Source organism: Hordeum vulgare, chromosome 3H (genome assembly GCF_904849725.1).
Source record: "Hordeum vulgare subsp. vulgare chromosome 3H, MorexV3_pseudomolecules_assembly, whole genome shotgun sequence".
Classification (NCBI taxonomy): domain Eukaryota; kingdom Viridiplantae; phylum Streptophyta; class Magnoliopsida; order Poales; family Poaceae; genus Hordeum; species Hordeum vulgare.
Genome location: NC_058520.1, coordinates 493,329,473 through 493,347,688, shown reverse-complemented (window position 1 = coordinate 493,347,688; position 18,216 = coordinate 493,329,473).

Below are 18,216 nucleotides of genomic sequence, written 5' to 3'. Positions count from 1 at the left end.
ACGGATTTCTTTTGATGACCATGAGATGAATGAATCTAGGAGTCACAACCCTCTGTTCCGAACTTTTACCTTCGGTTGTTTAAAAAAAAATGATAGATTTAGCTTTAGTTCTTCCTGTTTTCTGCTTTTTGCGTCCCTTAGAAAAGTGTCCCGAAAATAAAAGTTCTTGAAATGCCCTGAAAATCAAGTATGATTTTTTCTGGAATTTTTGAAAAATTCTGAGAAGGAGAGCTAGTAAGGGGGATGCACCAGTGGTCCACAAGCCCAGGAGGCGCGAGCACCCCCTTGGTCGCGCCTACCAGGCTTGTGGGCCCCACGTGGCCCCCCTTCACTTATTCCAGCTCCCATATCCTTCTCCTACCTCCAGAAAAAATCATTCCACTGCTCAAACCCGTGTTCTTGCTCTTCTTGCTGCGTTTTTTGATCTCCTTGTCCAAAGCCCCATTCACCAAACTGTTTTGGGGGAATTGTTCCTTGGTATGTGACTCCTCCATTGCTCCAATAATTTTTTTTGCTCTAGTGCCTTATTCGTTGCGTATTATTGTTGCCTTGGTGACCCTGTTCTTGAGCTTTGGATGTTAATTTTAGTTGGTCCCAAGTAGTTTTGATGCATGATATGGCCTCTAGGCACTTGTAGGAGTAGTTGCTATGAGTTTCGTTGAGCCTTGTTCACTTTTCCTCTGAGTCACTAAAATTTTCGAAAAAGGAAGATGTTGAGGAAAAGCTATCATGGTGGTTCTTCAAGCAAGAGGGGTCCCCGTCTCGCGATTCGGGAGCCCGATCCTTACTAACCGCGGAACGCACAGGTACAACCATGTGAATGGCCTTCTGATGAATTCATGATTGATGCAGGTTTCAAAGACGAGTTTGATACACTTGTTCACAATGCCGGACTTGAAGAATTCATCTCCAATAAATGTGAACAATATACTTCTCTCACTGCCTCTTTTGTTCGTAGATTCAAATTTTCAGCTAGCCGTGACACATCCATACTGTTTGATCTCTATGACAAATCGTATACCATGGGTTTAGAGGATTTCAATAGAATTTGCAAGATACCTGATTGGGGTAGTCTCAATGATCCTCCTAAGTCTTCGGTTAGAGATTTTATCTCTAGTATAACTGTCGGAGAAACTAGAGATATTACGCAGGCTACCATGGGGAGCATTCACTTTCCTGCCTTGCATTACTTTGCCCTCTTCATAGGTAGATGCATTAACGACAAGATTGAGCATTTTCACCTCTGCGCACCTAACCTTAGTATTCTTAAGAGCGCAGTAACGGGTGATAGAAGTTTCAACATGGGAGCTATAATCGCGAGGAGGCTAAATAATAATGCTAATGAAGGGGATTTCTTTGGTGGGATTTATGCCACTCGCATAGCAAATTTTCTTGGAGTACCCATCCGCGAAGGAGATCCCCCGCTCCATACAACTTTCCTTCATCGCACCGCTATGACACATTATCAGTTCCTTGAGAGGGATAATGTATCCCTCCTATACCGGTTAATATTTAACCGACAACGCGTTTTCCATATTACCCTTCCTGCCCCTACCTTCTTTGAATTTCAGGTAAAATGGAGATATTACATAACCAGAGGAGAGGCAGAGGAGTATGAGAGGGAGGTAAAGGCTGCTCGCCTCCGTGAGGCAGCTATTCAGGCGGTAGCTGCCGCGTTCCCGTACAACCCCCATTATGATTTTGGATATCGCCCGGACCAGCCATGGGAGTAGACCAACTTAGGCCAAAAGCCTAAGCTTGGGGGAGTACGTGTTTCTCACCGATGTTATATTCTTGCTCACGCATTCACTTTGTTAGTCGGTGTTCATGCCTTGCCACTTTATCATCCTTGCTAGTTTATTTTTTTTTCTCGCTTTCTTCTCGTGTGTTTGTTTAGATTGAGAAAAAACCCAAAAAGATTTTCTGTTCTTCTTTTGCTTGTTGGGAGCTTTCCCGTGTAAATACTTTTCTTTTTCTTTGGGTCAAGGTAGAAGACCATGGTTACAATGTTTAGTGGCTCTCGCATGCATATTTGTTTATCTGTCAAAGAGCCATATTACTTTGTCTTCTCCTTTGTGTTTGCTTGCAGATTCCAGCTTAGTCCAATGCACGAACACTCTTATTATTGTTCACATCATTCGGTCGTGCAAGTGAAAGGCAATAATGACGATATATGATGAAGTGACTGAGCCTCGAAAAGCTGGTATGAACTCGATCTATTTTGTTTTTGTAAATATGACTAGCTCATCGTTCCTAATTCAGCTTTGTTATGAGAGAAACATGTTTGCAATGACAACTTAGAGATCATAGTTTCTGATGCCATGCTTAATTAGCTAGGAGCTTATAATGGTTTGTCTTGGATGCCAACATGAATTTCAAGATGATTATGATGTAGTATGATAGGATGGTATCCTCCTTTGAATGATTCAAGTGGCTTGACTTGGCGCATGTTTACACATGTAGTTGAAACAAAATCAACATAGCCTCTATGATATTCATCTTTATGGTGATTTATGTCCTATTCATGCTTGCACTCAATGTTGGTTAATCTCAATGCATATTGATGACTGTTGTCCCTTGCTACGGCAACAGACAACAACGCCAGAAATTGACACGTTGACGGAGACTGGGCTTGCGTTGGTTTTTCCCTTGAAGAGGAAAGGGTGATGCAGCATAGGAGCAGTAAGTATTTCCCTCAGTTTGAGAACCAAGGTATAAATCCAGTAGGAGAATCTCGTCAAGTCTAGAGTACCTGCGCAAACACAAAAGAGCTTGCACCCAACACTTTAAAGGGGTTGTCAATCCCTTCAATATTGTTTGCAAAGTGAGATCTGAAGGCGGAAAGTGCAACGAAGTAAAAAGTATAAGGCTGAAAATATGGTGTGGAGTAGACCCGGGGGCCATAGTGTTCACTAGAGGCTTCTCTCAAAATAGCAAATATCACGATGGGTGAACAAATTACTGTCGAGCAATTGATAGAACAGCGCAAATTCATGACGATATCTAAGACAATGATCATACATATAGGCATCACGTCCGAGACAAGTAGACCGATACTTTCTGCATCTACTACTATTACTCCACACATCGACCGCTATCCAGCATGCATCTAGTGTATTGAGGTCATGACGAACAGAGTAACGCCTTAAGCAAGATGACATGATGTAGAGGGATAATCTCAAACCAATGATGAAAACCCCATCTTTTTACCCTTGATGGCAACAACACGATGCGTGCCTCGCTACCCCTTCTGTCACTGGGTGAGGTCACCGCACGGTATGAACCCAAAACCAAGCACTTCTCCCATTGCAAGAATCATAGATCTAGTTGACCAAACAAAACCCACAACTCGAAGAGAATTACAAGGATATGAAATCATGCATAAGAGAGATCAGAAGAAACTCAAATAAGATTCATAGATAATCTGATCATAAATCCACAATTCATCGGATCTCGACAAACACACCGCAAAAGAAGATTACATCGTATAGATCTCCATGAAGATCATGGAGAACTTTGTATTGAAGATCCAAGAGAGAGAAGAAGCCATCTAGTTACTAGCTATGGACCCGTAGGTCTATGGTGACCTACTCACGCATCATCGGAGAGGTCATGGTGTTGATGAAGAATCCCTCCGTGTCCGAGTCCCCCCTCCGACAGGGCACCAGAACATTCCCCAGATGCGATCTTGCGGAGACAGAAGCTTGCGGCGGCGAAAAAGTACTTTCGATGATCTCCTGATTTTTTTGGGATTTTTAGGGAATATATAGGCGCAAAACCTAGGGCAACGGAGCCTGAGGGAGCCCACAAGCCAGGGGCCGCGCCCCCCTGGCCGCGCCATGAGGGCTTGTGGGGTCCATGGTGCCCCCCTGCCCTGATTCTCCGGCTCCCCGATCTTTTTCTGTTCCAGAAAAATCTTTTTGGTAGTTTCATTCCGTTTGGACTCCGTTCAAAATCCTCCTCTGAAAGGGGTCAAAAACATGGAAAAAACAGGAACTGGCACTTGGTATTGAGTTAATAAGTTAGTCCCAAAAAATATATAAAAGGCATACAAAACATCCAAAGTTTGACAAGATAATAACATGAAACCATCAAAAATTATAGATACGTTGGAGACGTGTCATCGCTCTCTAGTAAGTCGCTTCCCAGTCTTTTGCTAGCCTTCACTTGTACTAAGCGGGAATACTCTCTAAATCTTCATATGAGTCCACCATACCTACCTATATGTGGTATCTACCCGTTGTTCCAAGTAAATTTGCATGTGCTACTCTCTAAATCTTCAAGAAATAATCTGTTTTGTATGCCCGAACCGCTCATGTGGTGACAAGGAGCGGTCTGTATATTCCATGCTAGGCGTGTTATCCTCGATACGTGTTTATTCACTATCATTCACGAGAAAGGGGCCGGTAATTGGAATGCCCAGTTCCATGCTCAAATCGAAAAGATAATTGCAAACAAAACTCCCCCTGGATTGTTGTTGGTATGGACGACACCCGAGGATTCGGCTAGTCGTGGAGTGTGATTGATCGGTTGTGGGGGAGTCAAAACTTTACTTTTCTGTTTGGGAACCGCCTATAATTTGTGTAGCATGGAAGATGGTGAAAACTCTTGGTCATCGCGTTGACAATGAAAGCATGCCACCCAAAATTATTCATCTCTGTTTTAAAAGTTTGAGCTCTGGCACCTCTGCAAATCAATGCTTCCCTCTGCGAAGGGCCTATCTATTTACGTTTCTGTTGAGTCATCCTCTTCTTATAAAAGCACCAATTAGAGAGCACCTCCGTCATTTTTATGCTTTGCTTTTAATTGATATTGAGTATGACTGTGACTGGACCTTCTTTGCCATGAATTACAATGTTCAGTCAGCCCTTGGTCTTTGAAGGTTCTCTGCATTTATGTTTTGCGGTCTCAGAAAGAGCTAGCGAGATACCATATGTTCATATTGCTTCATGGTTGTTTTGATTGAAGTGTTGACGTTTGAAACTTATTATTATTGCTCGCTAGTTGAAACTTATTATTTTTGTGCTTTGCTTCATGGTGTTGTTGCTACGCAGAAATAAAGGTTCTCGGAATGACCTGGAAATTTACGAGGATTTTTTGTGGAATATAAAAAAAATACTGGTGCAAGAATCAACCGGAGACGTGGAGCGAGGAGCCCACAAGCCCGGGAGGCACGGGCCCCCCTGGCCACGTGTGGCAGGCTTGTGAGCCCCTCGGGGCTCCGCCGCCTCCAATTCCAGCTCTATATATTCTCTCTCGCCCGGAAAATAAATCAGGGAGAAGAGTTCATCACGTTTTACAATACGGAGGCGCCACCACCACCTATTCTTCCTCTGGAGGGTAGATCTGGAGTCCGTTCTAGGCTCCGGAGAGGGGAGATCGTCGCCATCGTCATCACCAACCTTCCTTCATCGCCAATTCCATGATGCTCTTCACCGTTTGTGAGTAATCTCATCGTAGGCTTGCTGGACGGTGATGGGCTGGATGAGATCTATCATGTAACCAAGTTAGTTTTGATGGGGATTGATACCTAGTATCCACTATGTTCTGAGATTGATGTTGCTACTACTTTGCTATGTTTAATGCTTGTCACTAGGGCCCGAGTGCCATGATTTCAGATCTGAACCTATTATATTTCCATCAATATATGTGTGTTCTTGATCCTATTTTGAAAGTTGTAGTCACCTACTATGTGTTATGACTTGGCAACCCCAGAGTGACAATAGACGGTACCACTCCCGGAGATGACCATAGTATGAGGAGTTCATGTATTCACTATGTGCTAATGCTCTGTTCCGGTTCTCTATTAAAAGGAGAACCTTAATATCCCGTAGTTTCCATTAGGACCCCGCTGCCACGGGAGGGATGGACAATAGATGTCATGCAAGTTCTTTTCATAAGCACGTATGACTATATACGGAATACATGCCTACATTACATTGACGAACTGGAGCTAGTTACATATCTCCCCATGTTATAACTGTTACATGATGAATGTCATCCGGCATAATTATCCAGCACCGATCCAATGCCTACGAGTCTTTTCCTACTGGTCCTTGCTACGTTACTTTGCCGGTACTGCTGTCACTGCTGCTACTGTTACCGCTACTGCTGTCACTGCTACTGTTACCTTTGCTACCATTACTATCACACTACTTTGCTACTGAAACTTTGCTGCAGATACTAAGTCTTTCAGGTGTGGTTGAATTAACAACTCAACTGCTAATACTCGAGAATATTCTTTTGCTTCCCCTTGTGTCGAATAAACAAATTTGGGTTGAATACTCTACCCTCGAAAACTATTGCGATCCCCTATACTTGTGGGTTATCACAACCGTGTACTCACGCCCTTTCATATTACCACATCAATATCACTAACTCACAATTTCTCTTTTAGGTACTGTATGCAGGTTTGGTTTACGCACTCTTTAAATACCTATTATTTTTGGACTAGTCTTATAACCCACGCAAATTACATTCACTGTTTATTAAATCTCAAACAACTTTAAGTGAAGGACGAGAGTGCAATTATTTCTATAAAATCTATGCGCAACTGTGTGTTGGGGAAGGTCGCATGGGAAACAAAATTTTTCCTACGCGCACGAAGACCTATCATGGTGATGTCCATCTACGAGAGGGGATATTCGATCTACGTACCCTTGTAGATCGCACAGCAGAAGCGTTAAAAACGCGGTTGATGTAGTGGAACGTCCTCACGTCCCTCGATCCGCCCCGCGAACCGTCCCACGATCCGTCCCACGATGTAGTGCCGAACGGACGGCACCTCCGCGTTTAGCACACGTACAACTCGACGATGATCTCGGCCTTCTTGATCCAGCAAGAGAGACAGAGAGGTAGATGAGTTCTCCGGCAGCGTGATGGCGCTCCGGAGGTTGGTGGTGATCTAATCTCAGCACGGCTCCGCCCGAGCTCCGCAGAAACGCGATCTAGAGGTAAAACCGTGGAGGTATGTGGTCGGGCTGCCGTGGCAAAGTTATCTCAAATCAGCCCTAAAACCTCCGTATATATAGGTGGGAGAGGGGGGCCTTGCCTTGGGGCTCAAGGAGCCCCAAGGGGGTCGGCCAAGCCAAGGGGGGGAGTCCTCCCCTTCCAAACCGAATCCAACTAGGTTTGGAAGGAGGAGTCCTTCCCCTTTTTCCCGCCTCCTCTTTTTTTTTTCCTTTTTCTCTTTGATTTTCTTCCTATGGCGCATAGGGCCTTCTTGGGCTGTCCCACCAGCCCACTAAGGGCTGGTGCGCCACCCCCAAGGCCTATGGGCTTCCCCGGGGTGGGTTGCCCCCCCGGTGAACACCCGGAACCTATTCGTCATTCCCGGTACATTCCCGGTAACTCCGAAAACCTTTCGGTAATCAAATGAGGTCATCCTATATATCAATCTTCGTTTTTGGACCATTCCGGAAACCCTCGTGACGTCCGTGATCTCATCCGGGACTCCAAACAACATTCGGTAACCAACCATATAACTCAAATACGCATAAAACAATGTCGAACCTTAAGTGTGCAGACCCTGCGGGTTCGAGAACTATTTAGACATGACCCGAGTGACTCCTCGGTCAATATCCAATAGCGGGACCTGGATGCCCATATTGGATCCCACATATTCTACGAAGATCTGATTGTTTGAACCTCAGTGCCAAGGATTCATATAATCCCGTATGTCATTCCCTTTGTCCTTCGGTATGTTACTTGCCCGAGATTCGATCGTCAGTATCCGCATACCTATTTCAATCTCGTTTACCGGCAATTCTCTTTACTCGTTCCATAATACAAGATCCCGCAACTTACACTAAGTCACATTGCTTGCAAGGCTTGTGTGTGATGTTGTATTACCGAGTGGGCCCCGAGATACCTCTCCGTCACACGGAGTGACAAATCCCAGTCTCGATCCATACTAACTCAACGAACACCTTCGGAGATACCTGTAGAGCATCTTTATAGTCACCCAGTTACGTTGCGACGTTTGATACACACAAAGCATTCCTCCGGTGTCAGTGAGTTATATGATCTCACGGTCATAGGAACAAATACTTGACACGCAGAAAACAGTAGCAACAAAATGACACGATCAACATGCTACGTCTATTAGTTTGGGTCTAGTCCATCACATGATTCTCCTAATGATGTGATCCCGTTATCAAGTAACAACACTTGCCTATGGCCAGGAAACCTTGACCATCTTTGATCAACGAGCTAGTCAACTAGGGGCTTACTAGGGATAGTGTTTTGTCTATGTATCCACACAAGTATTGTGTTTCCAATCAATACAATTATAACATGGATAATAAACAATTATCATGAACTAAGAAATATAGTAATAACTAATTTATTATTGCCTCTAGGGCATATTTCCAACAGTCTCCCACTTGCACTAGAGTCAATAATCTAGTTCACATCACCATGTGATTCCAACGAATCCAACACCCATATAGTTATGGGGTCTGATCACGTTTTGCTCGTGAGAGAGGTTTTCGTCAATGGTTCTGAAACTTTCAGATCCGTGTGTTCTTTACAAATCTTTATGTCATCTTATAGATGCTGCTACTATGTGCTATTCGGAAATACTCCAAATATCTACTCTACTATACGAATCCGTTTCACTACTCATAGTTATTCGGATTAGTGTCAAAGCTTGCATCGACGTAACCCTTTACGACGAACTCTTTAACCACCTCCATAATCGAGAAAAATTCCTTAGTCCATCAATTACTAAGGATAAATTTTGACCGCTGCTAGTGATTCAATTTTGGATCACTTTCTGTACCTCTCAACAGACTTTGAGTCAAGGCACTCATCAGGTGCGGTACCTAGCATGGCATACTTCAGATTCTACGACCAAGGCATAGAAGACGACCTTCGTTTATTCTCTTTATTCTGCCGGGGTCAGGTTTTGAGTCTTACTCAAATTCACACCTCACAACGCAACCAAGAACTCCTTCTTTGCTGATCTATTTTGAACTCCTTCAAAAACTTGTCAAGGCATGCATCTTGTTGAAACTTCCATTAAGCGCTTTCGATCTATCTCCATAGATCTTTGATGCTCAATGTTCAAGTAGCGCAATCCAGGTACTCCTTTGAAAACTCCTTTCAAACAACCTTGTATGCTTTACAGAAATTCTACATTACTTCTGATCCACAATAAGTCAACCACATATACTTATCAGAAATTCTATAGTGCTCCCACTCACTTCTTTGGAAATACAAGTTTCTCATAAACCTTGTACAAACCCAAAATCTTTGATCATCTCATCAAAGTGTATATTCCAACTCCGAGATGCTTGCACCAGTCCATTGAAGGATCGCTGGGGCTTGCATACTTGCTAGTATCTTTAGGATCGACAAAACCTCCTGGTTGTATCACATACAATGTTTGCTCAAGGAAAACGTCGAGGAAACAATGTTTTGACATCCTATGTGCAATATTTCATAAATAAGGCAACAACTACTAACATAATTCTAACAGACTTTTAGCATCGCTACGAGTGAGAAAGTCTCATCATAGTCAACTGTTTGATCTTGTCGGAAACATCTTTGCGACAAGTCGAGCTTTTCTTCATAGTGACTTATCACCATCATCGTGTGTCTTCCTTTTAAAGATCCATCTTTACTCAATAGTCCTATGACCATCAAGTAGTTCTTCCAAAGTGTACACTTTGTTTTCATACATGGATCCTCTCTCGGATTTCATGGCTTCCAGCCATTTTTCGGAATCCGGGCCCACCATTGCTTTCTCCATAACTCGTAGGTTCACTGTTGCTCAACAACATGACCTCCAAGACAGGGTTACCGTACCACTCTGCAGTAGTACGCGACCTTGTCAACCTACGAGGTTTGTAGTAACTTGATCCGATGCTCGATGATCACCATCATCAGCTTTCTCTTCAATTGGTGTAGGCGCCACGGGAACAACTTCCTGCGCCCTGCTACACACTGGTTGAAGTGATGGTTCAGTAACCTCATCAAGTTCTACCACCCTCCCACTCAATTCTTTCGAGAGAAACCTTTCCTCGAGAAAGGATCCGTTTCTAGAAACAAACACTTTGCTTTCGGATCTGAGATAGGAGATGTACCCAACTGTTTTGGATATCCTATGAAGATGCATTTATCCGCTTTGGGTTTGAGCTTATTCGACTGAAACTTTTTCACACAAGTGTCGAAGCCCCAAACTTTCAAGAAACGACAGTTTAGATTTCTCTAAACCTCAGTCTATACCATGTCATCTCAACGGAAATACGCGGTGCCCTATTTAAAGTGAATGCGGTTATCTCTAACGCATAACCCATAAACGATAGTGGTAATTCGATAAGAGACATCATAGCATGCACCATACCAAGTAGTGCGTGGCTATGATGTTGAGACACATCATCACACTATGATGTTCCACGTGGCATGAACTGCGAAACAATTTCCACATTGTCTTAACTGCGTACCAAAACTCGTAACTCAGATATTCATTTCTATGATCATATCGTAGACAGTTTATCCTCTTGTTACGACGAACTTCACTCCTGAAACAGAATTGAACTTTTCAATATTTCAGACTTGTGATTCATTAAGTAAATACTCTTGTATTACTCAAATCGTCATTGAAGTAAGAACATAATGATATCCACTGCGTGCCTCAACACCCATTGGACTGCATACATGAAAATGTATCACTTCCAACAAGTTACTATCTTGTTTCATCTCAATGAAAACAAGGCCTTTCTCATGTGGTATGATTTGCATGTCACTAGTGATTCAAAATCAAGTGAGTATAAAGATCCATCAGCATGGAGCCTCTTCATGCAATTTATACCAACATGACTCAAGCAGCAGTGCCACAAGTAAGTGGTACTATCATCATTACCTCGTATCTTTTGGCACCAATATCATGAACATGTGTAACACTACGATCGAGATTCAATAAGCCATTGAAGGTGATTATTCAAGCAAATAGAGTAACCATTATTCTCTTTAAATGAATAATCGTATTGCAATAAACACGATCCAATCATGTTCATGCTTAACGCAAGCACCAAATAACAATTATTTAGGTTTAACACCAATCCCGATGGTAGAGGGTGTGTGCGACGTTTGATCATATCAACCTTGGAAACACTTCCAACACGTATCGTCACCTCACCTTTAGCTAGTCTCCGTTTACGCCGTAGCTTTCATTTCGTGTTACTAATCACTTAGCAACCAAACCGATATCCAATACCCTCGTGCTACTATGAGTACTAGTAAAGCACACATCAACATCATGTATATCAAATATACTTCTTTTGACTTTTGCCAGCCTTCTTATCTACCAAGTATCTAGAGTTGCTCCACCTCAATGACTGTTCCCCTCATTATAGGAGCACTTAGTCTCGGGTTTGGGTTTAATCTTGGGTCTCTTCATTAGTGCAGCAACTGTTTTGCCGTTTCACGAAGTATCCCTTCTAGCCCTTGCCTTTCTTGAAACTTAGTGGTTTTACTAACCATCAACTATTGATGCTCCTTCTTGATTTCTACTTTCGCAGTGTCAAACATCGCGAATCGCTCAAGGATCATTGTATCTATCCTTGATATGTTATAGTTCATCACGAAGCTCTCACAGCTTGGTGGCAGTGATTTTGGAGAACCATCACTATCTGATCTAGAAGATTAACTCCCACTTGATTCAAGCGATTGTCGTACTCAGACAATCTGAGCACACGCTCAAAGATTGAGCTTTTCTCCTTTACTTTGTGGACAAAGAATCTTGTCGGAGGTCTCGTACCTCTTAACAAGGGCACAAGCATGAAATCACAATTTCATCTCTTTAGAACATCACTTATGTTCCGTGACGTTTCAAAACGTCTTCGGCGCCTTGCTTCTAAGCCATTAAGTATTTTGCACTGAACTATCGTGTAGTCATCAGAAACGTGTATGTCGGATGTTCATAGCATCCACAGACGACGCCCGAGGTGCAGCACACCGAGTGGTGCATTAAGGACATAAGCCTTCTGCGCAGCAACGAGGACAATCGTCTGCAAAGTTTGCTACTATCAACTTTCAACTAAATTTTCTCTAGGAACATATAAAAACAGTAGAGCTATAGCACAAGCTACATCATAATTCGCAAAGACCATTAGACTATGTTCATGACAATTAGTTCAATTAATCATATTACTTAAGAACTCCCACTCAAAAAGTACATCTCTCTAGTCATTTGAGTGGTGCATGATCCAAATCCACTATCTCAAGTCCGATCATCACGTGAGTCGAGAATAGTTTCAGTGGTAAGCATCTCTATGCTAATCATATCAACTATACGATTCATGCTCGACCTTTCAGTCTCATGTGTTCCGAGGCCATGTCTGCACATGCTAGGCTCGTCAAGCTTAACCCGAGTGTTCCGCGTGTGCAACTGTTTTGCACCCGTTGTATGTGAAGGTTGAGTCTATCACACCCGATCATCACGTGGTGTCTCGAAACGACGAACTGTAGCAACGGTGCACAGTCGGGGAGAACACAATTTCGTCTTGAAATTTTAGTGAGAGATCACCTCATAATGCTACCGTCGTTCTAAGCAAAATAAGGTGCATAAAAGGATTAACATCACATGCAATTCATAAGTGACATGATATGGCCATCATTACGTGCTCCTTGATCTCCATCACCAAAGCACCGGCACGATCTTCTTGTCACCGGCGCCACACCATGATCTCCATCAACGTGTCGCCATCGGGGTTGTCGTGCTACTCATGCTATTACTACTAAAGCTACATCCTAGCAAAATAGTAAACGCATCTGCAAGCACAAACGTTAGTTTAAAGACAACCCTATGGCTCCTGCCGGTTGCCGTACCATCGACGTGCAAGTCGATATTATCTATTACAACATGATCATCTCATACATCCAATATATCACATCACATCGTTGGCCATATCACATCACAAGCATACCCTGCAAAAACAAGTTAGACGTCCTCTAATTGTTGTTGCATGTTTTACGTGGTGACCATGGGTATCTAGTAGGATCGCATCTTACTTACGCAAACACCACAACGGAGATATATGAATTGCTATTTAACCTCATCCAAGGACCAGCTCGGTCAAATCCGATTCAACTAAAGTTGGAGAAACCGACACTTGCCAGTCATCTTTGAGCAAGGGGGTTACTCGTAGCGATGAAACCAGTCTCTCGTAAGCGTACGAGTAATGTCGGTCCAAGCCGCTTCAATCCAACAATACCGTGGAATCAAGAAAAGACTAAGGAGGGCAGCAAAACGCACATCACCGCCCACAAAAACTTTTGTGTTCTACTCGAGAATACATCTACGCATGAACCTAGCTCATGATGCCACTGTTGGGGAACGTCGCATGGGAAACAAAAATTTTCCTACGCGCATGAAGACCTATCATGGTGATGTCCATCTACGAGAGGGGATATTCGATCTACGTACCCTTGTAGATCGCACAGCAGAAGCGTTAAGAAACGCGATTGATGTAGTGGAACGTCCTCACGTCCCTCGATCCGCCCCGCGAACCGTCCCGCGATCCGTCCCACGATCTAGTGCCGAACGGACGGCACCTCCGCGTTCAGCACACGTACAACTCGATGATGATCTCGACCTTCTTGATCCAGCAAGAGAGAAGGAGAGGTAGATGAGTTCTCCGGCAGCGTGACAGCGCTCCGGAGGTTGGTGGTGATCTAATCTCAGCAGGGCTCCGCCCGAGCTCCGTAGAAACGCGATCTAGAGGTAAAACCATGGAGGTATGTGGTCGGGCTGCCGTGGCAAAGTTATCTCAAATCAGCCCTAAAACCTCCGTATATATAGGTGGGAGAGGGGGGACTTGCCTTGGGGCTCGGGTCGGCCGAGCCAAGGGGGGGGGAGTCCTCCCCTTCCAAACCGAATCCAACTAGGTTTGGAAGGAGGGGTCCTTCCCGTTTTTCCCACCTCCTCTTTTTTTTTTTCCTTTTTCTCTTTGATTTTCTTCCTATGGCGCATAGGGCCTTCTTGGGCTGTACCACCAGCCCACTAAGGGCTGGTGCGCCACCCCCAAGGCCTATGGGCTTCCCCGGGGTGGGTTGCCCCCCCGGTGAACACCCGGAACCCATTCGTCATTCCCGGTACATTCCCGGTAACTCCGAAAACCTTCCGGTAATCAAATGAGGTCATCCTATATATCAATCTTCGTTTCCGGACCATTCTGGAAACCCCCGTGACGTCCGTGATCTCATCCGGGACTCCGAACAACATTCGGTAACCAACCATATAACTCAAATACGCATAAAACAACGTCGAACCTTAAGTGTGCAGACCCTGCGGGTTCGAGAACTATGTAGACATGACCCGAGTGACTCCTCGGTCAATATCCAATAGCGGGACCTGGATGCCCATATTGGATCCCACATATTCTATGAAGATCTTATCGTTTGAACCTCAGTGCCAAGGATTCATATAATCCCGTATGTCATTCCCTTTGTCCTTCGGTATGTTACTTGCCCGAGATTCGATCGTCAGTATCCGCATACCTATTTCAATCTCGTTTACCGGCAAGTCTCTTTACTCGTTCCGTAATACCAGATCCCGCAACTTACACTAAGTCACATTGCTTGCAAGGCTTGTGGGTGATGTTGTATTACCGAGTGGGCCCCGAGATACCTCTCCGTCACACGGAGTGAAAAATCCCAGTCTCGATCCATACTAACTCAACGAACACCTTCGGAGATACCTGTAGAGCATCTTTATAGTCACCCAGTTACGTTGCGATGTTTGATGCACACAAAGCATTCCTCCGGTGTCAGTGAGTTATATGATCTCCTGGTCATAGGAACAAATACTTGACACGCAGAAAACAGTAGCAACAAAATGACACGATCAACATGCTACGTCTATTAGTTTGGGTCTAGTCCATCACATGATTCTCCTAATGATGTGATCCCGTTATCAAGTAACAACACTTGCCTATGGCCAGGAAACCTTGACCATCTTTGATCAACGAGCTAGTCAACTAGAGGCTTACTAGGGACAATGTTTTGTCTATGTATCCACACAAGTATTGTGTTTCCAATCAATACAATTATAGCATGGATAATAAACGATTATCATGAACTAAGAAATATAATAATAACTAATTTATTATTGCCTCTAGGGCATATTTCCAACACTATGCTCAAAAGATATAAGTGAAGCACATATAGTATTCTAATAAATCATGGTGAACACGTGTCTCTCTCAAGTGGGTGTGGCCAGCAAAGAATAGTTGTGAAAAACTAAAGCAAAAGCAAACTATAATACATGACGCTCCAAGCAAAACTCATACCATGTGATGAATAAAATTATAGTTCCAAATGGCATACCAATGGATTGAGACGAACGGGGGAATGCCTTGTGGGGCATCCCCAAGCTTTGACACTTGAATCTTCCTATAGTTTGACTTGGGGTGCCTTGGGAATCCCCAAGCTTAAGCTCTTTGCTTCTTCTTATTCCTTCATCGATCGTGATGACTTCCAAAACTTGAAAACTCCAGCACACAAAACTCAACAGAAAACTCATGAGATCCGTTAGTAGGCTAGACGAACCATAAATATTAGGTACTGTTATAAATTGATTCATTTTATTATTATTTCATAAGGTATTGTATTATAAATTCTCCATGACTTATACCCCCCTATATAATCCATAGCATCATCAAAACAAGCAAACTATGCAAGCAAAAAACAGAATCTATCTAAAACAGAACAGTCTATAGTGATCAACAAAGACACCATACTTATGTAACTCCTAAAATTCTGAAAAAATATAAGAATATGAGTAATTTTTAAATCACTATTGTGTATAAAATTCAGATCAAAAAAGACGTTTTAGTAAAGTCATAGAAATTTTGCAGTGGACGCAAAAGTTTCTGTTTTTGCACCATATCAATTCTACTTATCATTCAAATCATCCCAAAGGCTTTACTTGGCACAAACACTAATTTAAACATAAAAACACAATAATTACAGTAGAAACAATCATGTTATCTGTGACATCCTCGACTTTTGCTACATTAATGATTGTAATTAAGCGACACTGATCCCGCGCTAATGATGCCACGTCATCGCAAGTGATATCAATGATCTCGTGTTGGTGGAAACCGAATCAAATTTGAAGCTTTAAAATAAAGTCAGACGAGAAAATATTTTATGTTGTTGAAATAAAAACGTCGGGGAGTTATCAAAAATTCCCTAACGGATTATAATATCGAATCAGGCACTTTTAGAATTATTGATAATCCCAATATGTTTGAAAGTGGAGCTTTAAATCAAATAAATAAAAGAAAGATAGTAAATGAAAATAAATATATAAAAGAAAGAATTAAAAGTATATATAGTAAATTATAAAAGAAAGTAATAGAATTGAATAACAAAAAGAATTAGATTTAATAATAAAAAGAACGTAATTAAGAAAAAAAAGAGGAAAGAGAACCCCCTGGCCCAACTGGGCCTAGTGGCCCAGCCGGCCAGGCCTCCAACCGCCGCCGAACAAACCCTAGCGAGCGAGACTAACTCCCCTCGCTACCCCCCTGACCGCCGCCGCCAGGGCGCATCCCACCACTAGCCACCTCGAGGCCCCCCTCCCTGGCGCACAACCCCCCCGCTCCTCTCGGTCACCCACGACCGAGGCCACCCACTGATCTCCTCTCTCTCTCTCGTTACGCACCCCCCACCGATAGAATCCCCCCACCTCTCGTTCCCTCCCCAGATCGGCAGCCCTTGTCCGATCCACTCCCTCGCGGCCCCAGATCCACCTCTCCCTCCCGAGCCTCCCAGTCCCTCCCCACCGAGGCACCAGCCCCCCCGTCGGCCCCTCTACCTCCCGCCGGCGGCCCCCCTTACGGCATCCCCCTCCTCTCCCTCGGCTCCTCCTCCCACCGGAGGGACCGAGCCCTACCTCGTCTCCCAGCTCGCCTCCAAGCCTCGAGGAGCCCCGCCGGCACGAACCCTCTTGGCCCCAACCCCCCCCGTCGGCCTTCCTCCCGCTCGGTCCAGGAAGGACTGGGCAGGGAGACATCTCCAGCTCGCCGGATCCGGCCGGCCTCACCTCGGCCGGCCCCCTCCTTCAACGCCGCCCCCCTCCGGGAGGGCCTCTTCCTCGCCGGCACCACCGTCACCACCGCGCCATCACCGCCGTCACCTCCACCTTCCCGCGAACTCCGGCTTCACCGGGCCGTCTCATCAACGTTGGTGAGCCCCTCCTCGGGCTCCTCCCACCGTCGCGTTCCCCTCACCGTCCCGGTTCCGTTCCGGCAAACGGGACTCCGATCCGTCGACGTAGTGACCGGTAGGAGGATTTGAAGAAGGTGTTCTTCTATGTTGAGTTAGAGCAGAGAGTTGTTCTCTGTCTCTGTGTTAACAGAGAGATGAGAGTGCTAAGAGTTAAATGAAAATAAAACAAAATATGTATTAGATGCCGTATGTATGTATGTATGTATGTATGTATGTATGTATGTATGTATGTATGTGTGTATGTATGTATGAGATGCGATGTATGTATTTGCGTATATAGATATTTGGAGGAATACGATATTTGCACGATTATGTATCTGTGATTAAAATCGAGTATTTGGACTAAGGTCACTTACCGGTGGGGCCAACGCACCCGCTGTCTATGACAGGGAGGCCCCACGCGATAGTTAAAATAAAAATAAAGATAATGTTAATGTTTTTATTAAATAAATAAATAGATATATATTAGTTAAGTTAATTAATTGGATAATTAGGATAATTAGAGTATGTCACGTGGGTCCCCCACTAAATTAATCTGATTAATTAATATTTAATCTTAATTAAAACTTGTGCCTATGACGTTCGGGACCCGCTGGTCAGTTGACTAGTCAATTGTTGATGTGAGCATGACATCGTGCTAATGTCATAATAGCTTTTTATTAAATTATTCAAATCTGTTTTTAATTCCTAATTATTGAATAAAACTTTAAAAATTAATATTAAATAATCCGTAAGTCAGATCAAATATTTTTCAACATGAAAGTTGATCAGCAGAACGAGACGAACCCGGATACACGACCCATTCGTCTATCACGCGTCCCTAGCATAGCAAACATGGAACATTTCCATCGTTTCTAGTATAACCGGTAGTAGCCCGAGACCCGGAAAATATCGCCAGATATTCTTCCGACCCGTCTATGACGGATGTTGCTGCGTTATCTCATGTCTAGCCTGCATCTTGCCATGTCATGCTTT